Raw genomic sequence first — 8968 nt, forward strand, 5'->3', positions numbered from 1 at the left:
TAGCATCTATCTTTTGAACTGTTGGTAATTGTTCATTTTCTATGATGCTTTGTGGCTCATGTTTCCAGTGTTTTTCAGCCACTTCAGTATCATAATGTTTGCACAATCCCCAGTGCAACAGTCTCACCACAATATTATGCTTTTCAGTATACAGTTATTCTACCATTAGTGTGTTGCTCCCAGCAACTAGGTGTGCGACTGTTTTCAATTCGGTTTTACAAAACCTGCATTTCTTTGTTTCTTCCACATATTCAATGGACTTTGTAAACCAGTATGTACGTAGCCCACTATCTTGGGCTGCCAATATTAACCTTTCATCTCTTGGTTTGAATTTGCCTCTCCTTAACCATTCCTGTGTTCGTTCCTGATCAACATGAGGTTCTTCCCAATGTTTTCTATACTTGCACCTATATTTATTCTTTTTCTACATTTCTTGCCTTCTCATCTGGTTCTTCACCTTATATTTTTTCTTTTGTTTTTTGGCACATTCAGTTGCTGCCTGATTTTTATCTACTTCTGGTTTGATTTCCATTCCTGCTTGATGTCAATATGCTTTTGCTAAATTAAGCAGAGAAGTCATCTTAGATTTATTCTCCTCATGTTTCAAAACTTTCACTACATTTGGATCTTATGAGGACAGTAGATATCTGTGGAGTCCCACGATTGCAGATCTATACATGTAATCAGTTTCAACGAGGCCCATCCCTCTTTCGGAATGGGGAATATATAATCTTGGTATACACTGATTTTTACAGATCATTTAGTGAACATGGAGCAACCTTCTTGTTTTAATATCTAATCTATCCAACACTTTTTGGGGCCGGTCTATCACTCCAAAACTGTAAGTTAGGACAGAAAGAGCAAATTGGTTTATAGCTTGGATCTTGTTCTTAGATGTCAGTGCTGTTCTCGGGATTAATTTAAGTCTTCTAAAGTATTCCTTACTGAGTTTTATTTGCATTTGTTCATGTTTTATTGCTGATCCTTCATCAGTTCCCAAGTATTTATGCACTCCCTCTTGATTAAGTTGTTTTATATCACATTCTTGTCCCAAACTGATGTTTTTCAGGTGTTGCAGTTTTCCTACTTTAAAGGTTGCTTTTGTACATTTATACATTTATCAAGACCAAATGACATTCTAATATCATCTGAAAAAGTTTTGACAACCTGCAGCTGTGCTTTCAGTTCCTCAGCTGATGAGCTATACAGTTTTAAATCATCGACAAAAAGAAGATGAGAAATCTTTAGACTGTTGTTTTCTAGGAGACAAATTGTAGCCATAGCCTAAGCTGTTAAGTAAACAGCCTAATGGGTTAATGGAAAGGCAGAATAGCAACGGTGAAAGAGAGTCACCCTGGAATATACCCCTTTGAATTTTGTATCCCTGGGATAATAATCTGTTCTTTAGCATGGCTTAATTGCAAAGTGGTCTGCCACTGTTTCATGGTTACTGTAATGTAGTCAATCAGTGTAGGGTGTGTCTTATACATATTTAAGCACTCTTTTATCCATGAATGTGGGATACTAGCAAATGCTTTTTTGTAGTCAATCCATGCCATATGTAAATTCTTCCCTTGTTTACAGTTCTCCACTATAACTTTTATAACAATAGATGATCCTTTTTTTCCAGATGACTTTCTTTTATTACCCTTTTGCTCTACTGCCATAATTGAATTTTCTTCTAAATGACTATAAACTCTGTCGGCATGAATTCCCATAGTTTATACGTTGTTGGAAGGCAAGTTATTGGTCTATAATTTTTAGGGTAGCTTGCAAGTTCACTGTTAAGTAGGAGCATTGTTTTTCCTGTTGTTAACCAGGTTGGTGTCTATTTGGGGTGTACATATAAATAGTTCTTAATCATGGATAAATCCTCATGCAAAGATGTTAATACTTTTAACCAAAAGTTAGGTACTGCATCTGGGTCAGGGTTTTCCAATTAGAGGCTTTTCTTAACTTTGTTTCAATCTCTCTGGCTGTTATTTCACCACATTTCATATCCTGTACCTTTAAACGTCTTATTCTTTCTTTTATTTCTTCTATCCATTTAGCATCTTTGTTATGTTTCACAGGATCATCATAGATACTTCTCCAAAATGTATTTACTTATTCTTTTTTGGTGTTTTTTCAATTCCTTTTACCTTAGTTCCCTATTCTCTATAAAACTGTTTTGTGTCATTAATAAATTGCTTATTTTGTACTTTCCCCTTATATTTATCTGTGCATCTTCTAAGTTTTTCCGCCTGTCCTAAAATTTTTAGTTTGTTATTTGCAATAGTGCATGATAGATCCTGGTCTGTTCTAATACTGTGCCTTGCTTTAATGACATCTATCTTTCTTAGTATTTTTGTTGATTTATTCACTCTTCTATACTCTTCTAACAGTGATGCTTCTTGTCTTAATTGCTTTATAGTTTTCTCTATTCAATACTTCCATGATGGAATTTGATTTTTCCCCTTCCTTTCCCCTTACTGCTCTGTGTTCTTGTAGTAGAACTTTATCAGTTATTACTTTAGCAGCACAGTAGTATACCCTGTTCACTTCTGTTATATCACATGGATCTCTATGGACAGTCATAATTACTATATTCATTTGTTTTATCAGACTTTTACTTTTTGGGTTTTATTGACCTTCTGCAGTCTATTTCTCTCATTGATCTTAATATATCTGTCCATGTCCATTAAATCAACCAACTCTTATCTTAGCTCATTTTCTTCTAAACTGAGGGCACATCCCCTGTTTTCCATTTCTTGATGGCATTCTATAGAAAGTTCTATTGCATCTTTCTGTGGCACCTTCCCTTCAGTCTCATCCTGTGCCATCTGTTGCTCTGTCATATGGGAACTCACTGGCCTATCACTGCTCAACATTAACTGTGTCAGTTACCACAGTTTCCTGTTCCTTTCCTTGCTGTCTAGCTTCAAGTGAATGTTTACGCTGGTTTCCCCTGCTGAGAGGTCGACCTGGTGGCCATTAATGACCCAGTGCCAGAGTCAGTGGCCAACAGAAATTGAGATAAGAGTTGCCTTTCTACCTTCTCTTCAACAACTGGACCAAAGAATGGTGTCACAAGTGGAAAAAATATCACATATATATCCTCCAAAAATAATCTCAATATCAGTCATACCTCACTGCCAGATGTGCTTCCATGTTATGCAGAACCCAACCATATACATCCAATACTCTTCTGCAGCTGCAAAACTAAGCATATCTGCTGTTAATCATATGTGTACAGCACTAAACTGAGTGTAACACGTTTACCAAAAAAAAAAATACTTACTGTAATCTCTGGCTCATACTCCTGAAGCTCACATCACTATAACAATGATGGTACTACTCTCCAGTACACATAATGCCAGTGGCATCACTCAGCACCTAGCTCACTTTGTACCAATTGCTCATGTTCTTTAGAGGGCCATCATAATGTCCAAGTGGGTGTTCCTTGAAGTCTTGCTGTAGGAAAAATAGGCAAAAACTCCTGTCTCTGGTAGAGCCCAGCTTTTTTCCACTTGCTGAGACAGCCATGGCCACATAGCAGTTCCATTCTAGGAACAATATGGTAAACCCATGCACTAGGATGCACGCTTGTGAATCATGTTGCACAACATAGCACTGCAAAATGATACTTTGTGCGTACAAGTGCCATAAATATGAGCATACTGATCAAATGCTTCATGCTCACCATGATATTCACAGTGCACATCAATAATATGTATAGGTAGTACATTCCACACTCACAGCAGTTCACAGACATTGGCACTATCTGTCTTCGATAACATAGCTGCTGCACTAACTGCACCTTCTTAACATGACGTAACACTTCAAAGCTATTTCATGCAACACTGCTTACAATCTCACAACTTCAAAATACAGAGATTTGAGTAAAGCCTCTCTGTACACATTGACCTTTATGGAGTTAATAAAGAAGTCCTACCTAACAAAGTACTTCAGCATTGTCACAGACCCTATGGTGAATATCAGGGAGAGTAAGGAAGATGCATTGGTGCATTTGTAAATGGGACCCAATGACATTAATATGGCATAGTGCTGTCTTCCTGTGACTGGTGAGGGTGCAACATGGAACCCAGGAAACTGTGAAGATTGCAGGCTGAAAGGGTTATGGGATTGCAAAGACATACATACACGCACGTACATGCGTGCGCGCACACACACACACACACACACACACACACACACACACACACACACACACACAATATATACACATATATAGGCATGGGTACAGTACCTAAATAGGGACAGCAAGGTTGTGTAATAGATATCACTATTGCAGCTGTTAATCAGGTGCATTAAGTGGGGGTATGGTCATACTCATGTACATACACACCCATTGACAGTCATTCTTTGACCTCATATATACAAGTATTGACATGGCAACCAAGAGGAAGCAACAACTTGAAAAGTTCACTAGCCAGGAGAATGAAGTGTTACTTTAGGCCATCCATATACATGGCATATACCTATTGGATAAAGGAACTGCAAACAAACCTTATCAGGATCAGATTATGTATTGACTAGTGCAGGATGTGAATGCTGTGGGTGGCAATAAGTCCCAACTACATATGTGAGGAAGAGTTAATGATACGCTACTCCATGCAAAGGAAAAGACATAAGAGATTGCAACAGATAGGTCCATAACAGAGTGTGGACTACCAATGCAGCAGTGGTTCAGTGAGGATGAGGAGTTTTTGTGATGTCTGTTGTTTGCTGGCCAAAGGGTTAGCAGCACCTCATACCTTGGGTGGGTTAGATGTACAAGTTGGGCTAATGTTAGTGGAGAAGAAGTATGTCAGTAATATCCAACACACACAACAGCATGAGTAAACTGATCTCTTAATCATGACATATCCACATAGCTATCCTTTCTGACAATGCATTAAACTCCACAATAAAATATGTCAAGGAGCTTTTCTTCACATTGATGACAGCGGTGGCAGGATTTGGCTTTCCCTCTGCCATGGCTCATGATGCTGGTGTAGGATGATCACCTCTCCTTTGTGCTAACATTGCTTCTCTCTTTCTCTGTCTTCTCCTTGTGCCTGCTCTCTTTCTGCACCTCTGGCTGCTGTGGAGAGTCCCAAACATTTCACTTCAAACACAAGTCTTTTTAATTCTAGCTGGGCTTTGAGGACCTCTTAGATTGAAACAGATTGTCCTTTGTCTGCTTTCTGCATACCTGCTAACATGTCTCCTGGTTGCATTTCCACCACACACAAAGTTGACATTATCTCCTCTTTCAACATCTAAGCATGTTACAGTCTTTGCTTTAAACTTCTTTGCCAGCTTTACCACTGACATTTTTGCATAGTTGTCAGAAGAGCTTATTTTCTACCTGTTACTAAACTAACCTGGTTAAAAAATAAAATACCTGTCATGCACAGCCAAACCTCTGTATATTTTAACTTTTGGCTGAGAGGGTATATATACACAGGTATGTTAACAAAGCTGTTCAGGCTGAATAATTTCAATTCAAGTACCTAGGACTGCCACTAAATATGTGACGAACAGTGGCATTGATGGGGTTTGAATTCCACCACTGCCAGCAAATTTGTGATGAACTAGCAGATGGATAGAGTTTGAATCCCACCAAATAATCACAGAATGATGGCACCACTGTCACCCATGTAAAGCAAAGGTTCAAAATTATACCAGAGCCCTCTTGAGTCCAACCACTAGTACCCAGCAGATTAAATTAAAAGGAAGTGTACACCAGTTTAACTTAATAATCAGTTCATAAAATGTAACCTGGTTCCAAGAGGATAAGTGGAATATGCACTGCTGTATTGGGTAAGAGCTTTCAATATCCATGCTCAGAGTAGACTGCACAAATGCCACATACAAAGCTGTGGTTTTGACCTAGCACCACAGGTTGTTTTCTCACCACTCTGCATACACGTGCATGCGTACATACACACACACACACACACACACACACACACACACACACACACACACACACACACACACACACACTTTCTCCAATTTTCCACAACTTTCTTCCTCCCATGCTGGTACTACTACCACCCTGGATTGGATGTGGGCCCCTTGTTACCTGCTTCTCTTGATTAACTCAAATATGAAATCATACACATTAAGATTTTTACTGGTGGTAGGCCCAAATTATTTAGCTAAGTGGAGAGAAGACATTAACTTGCACTGCTAAATGATAACCCTCCTCTTATAATAATAGACACACATGCACACACATATATATATAAAATAAAAGACTAGCCATAAAAGCTTAAATAAACTTTATTTAAACAATAAGGCAAATAGTGCAGTTACAGATTAAATATGCAGATTAATAAGAAAGTACACAAGAAATATCACGATAGGTTTGTTGCACTGCACAGAGTATTATAGAAAAATCATCTACTGGTAACTAAATATCCTGGATATCTCCTACTAAAGAATATTGAGCCTAACTCCTCTAAGTTAAAATGAATTTTAAAAATACACAAGCAGAACACAGACCTTTTCACAGATGTGGCACCAATTTCTTTGAAGCATAGACCGGGCAAGACAAAATTATTCTCAAATATTTGGGCATTCCAATTTTTTATTGTGTTCCCCAGAACATTTCATAGGTTCATAGGTTGGTACTAGGCTATCGGCCCTAGGGCCTATACAAACCTAGCCATAACAATTCCCTGGATATTTCTTCCCTGGACCCCTGCCTAGCAAGGCAACTGACATGATCCCCGGGGTGAATTTCCTATCTCCCATCAAATCATTAAGGTTGCTTTTGAAGAGGGCCAAGGAGGTGCTCTGCTTGACATGTATGGGCAGTCTACTCTAGAGTATGGGGAGTCTCTGGGTCAGGAACCTATCCCTCCAGCATGTTTTGTTCATTGTGATGACGAGGTTTAGATCCCTGGAGCATGTGGCTCTGAGGGATTGGGATTTCTTTAAGTGGAGCATGTCCATCAGCTCAGGGTTTGACATGACCTTGTATGTTAAGCAGAGATCACCTCTGAGTAGACGATATGCCGAAGAGTATAGCTGGAGTTTTTTTAGATGGTCAGCATAGGGTAACTGCTTTAGGCCTGCGATTTTTTTAGTGAGATATTTCTGTGGCCTTTCCAGCTGTTGCAGATGTCTTGTGAGGTACATACCAAACGGGGCGTTGTACTCTATAATGGGTCTAATGGTGGATGAGTACAGTGGGACAATGACCTTCTTTTTTCTGGATGAAAAGCCCTTAGTGATGAGGTGTGCAAAATAGAAGGATTTCCTGACTGTTGTGGTGATGTGCTTATCAAAGGTGAGACCACTGTCCACCTGTGTCCCTAAGTCTGTAATCACACTTTTGGTGTTTAGTGTACTGCCACCTATGTGGTAATTCATGGGTACATGTTTTTTCCCAAAGGGGATAACTATACATTTCTTGGCATTAAGCTTGAGCCCATGGCTCTGGCACCAAGCATCTGTTTCTGTAAGGCCCTTTTGTAGAATATCCGCATAATTTGGGGATTCAGTAACGGCTCCCAGTTTGCAGTCAACTGCAAACTTTGTTAGCCAGAGTCCCTTAGTGTTGGCCTGTACTTCAGAGAAGTAGATGCCAAACAAGAGCGGTCCCAGGACTGAACCCTGAGGTACTCCACTTGTCACTTGTCTCGAGCTGGATTTGGAGTCAGCTACTTTTACAGTATGGGTTCTGTCAGTAAGCCAGTTGGCAACCCATCGAGTGACATAGGGATTTATGCCCGGCTTAGTAAGTTTATCTATGAGTCCAGAGTGGGGGATGGTGTTGAAGGCCTTGGCGAGGTTCAGATAAGCTGAGTGGACTGCCTTACAGTTGCCCACAGCTCTGGAGACTGATTCAAAGAAGTCAATCAGGTTCAGGAGACAAGATTGGCCCTTCACAAACCCAAACTGGGTGGGGTCCAGTGTTTGCAGGTTGTCAATGTCTTTGTTTATAAGTTCGATGATAATGCGTTCCATGCCCTTGCAGATCAGGCTCATCAGACTGATGGGACGGTAGTTCCTGGGATCCAAGGTGGATCCCCCCTTGTGGAGTGGGATAACTGTAGCTGTGCGCCACTCAGTGGGCACGAAGCCTGAGGTGAAGCTATGATTAAACATGACACTTAGGTGAGGTGCCAGTTCATTTTGTACTTCATGTAGTACACAGCCCAGGATGTCATCTGGTCCCATGGATACTGTATTCTTAGCTTTGGAAAGTGCGGTTTCTACCTGTGTGGCTGTGATTATTGGAATTTGACAGTCTTTTGGTATTGAGATGGGCCCTTTAGGGGGTGAGAGGGGGGGTTACGTTGACCCTAAATTGATCTGCCAGGATAGTGGCAATATCTTTGGGATCAGTATATGTAATGCCATTTTGTTGTAGCTCATAGCATATCTGAGCATTGCCATTTAGATTCTTGACATAACTTGTGGTTGTCTTTGGAATCTTTGGCAATTTTATTTTCATAACTAGCTTTGGAGGATTTTATGAGGGATCTCAGCTTCTTACTGAAGCTGGTAAGGGAGTTTTTTGCATTCTGGGATTTTCTTCTTTTCTGCAACAGTTTCCTTCTTCTGTTGTATAGTTTGTTTATGGCAGGGGCCACCAGATTGTCTTCCTTTTTTTGAAGGAGAGCATCTTGGTTCTATTTGGAATGGCACAATTTATGCACAAGTGGATGTGTTCATACAGTTCCTTAGTGTAGGATTCAGCATTTGGACTTTCAGCATCCGTCTGCATGGGTGTCATGAAATTTGTCACTTCAGACTTGAGTAGCATGAAGTTGGCATTGGAGAAGTTTTGTACGGAGGATTTCTTACTTGGGGGGGGGTGGGATGTGGATGTCAAGGGTGATTTGTTTATGGTCAGACCTGACCAATGAGGGGGTGACCACTAGTGTGGAGTGGCTATCTCCCATGTTGGTAATGACCAGGTCTAGGATATTGGAGCCCCTGGTGGGACAATGGGTTATTTGAGCCA

Source organism: Protopterus annectens, chromosome 2.part2 (assembly GCF_019279795.1).
Source record: "Protopterus annectens isolate FY-2018-M chromosome 2.part2, PAN1.0, whole genome shotgun sequence".
NCBI classification, from domain to species: Eukaryota; Metazoa; Chordata; order Ceratodontiformes; family Protopteridae; genus Protopterus; species Protopterus annectens.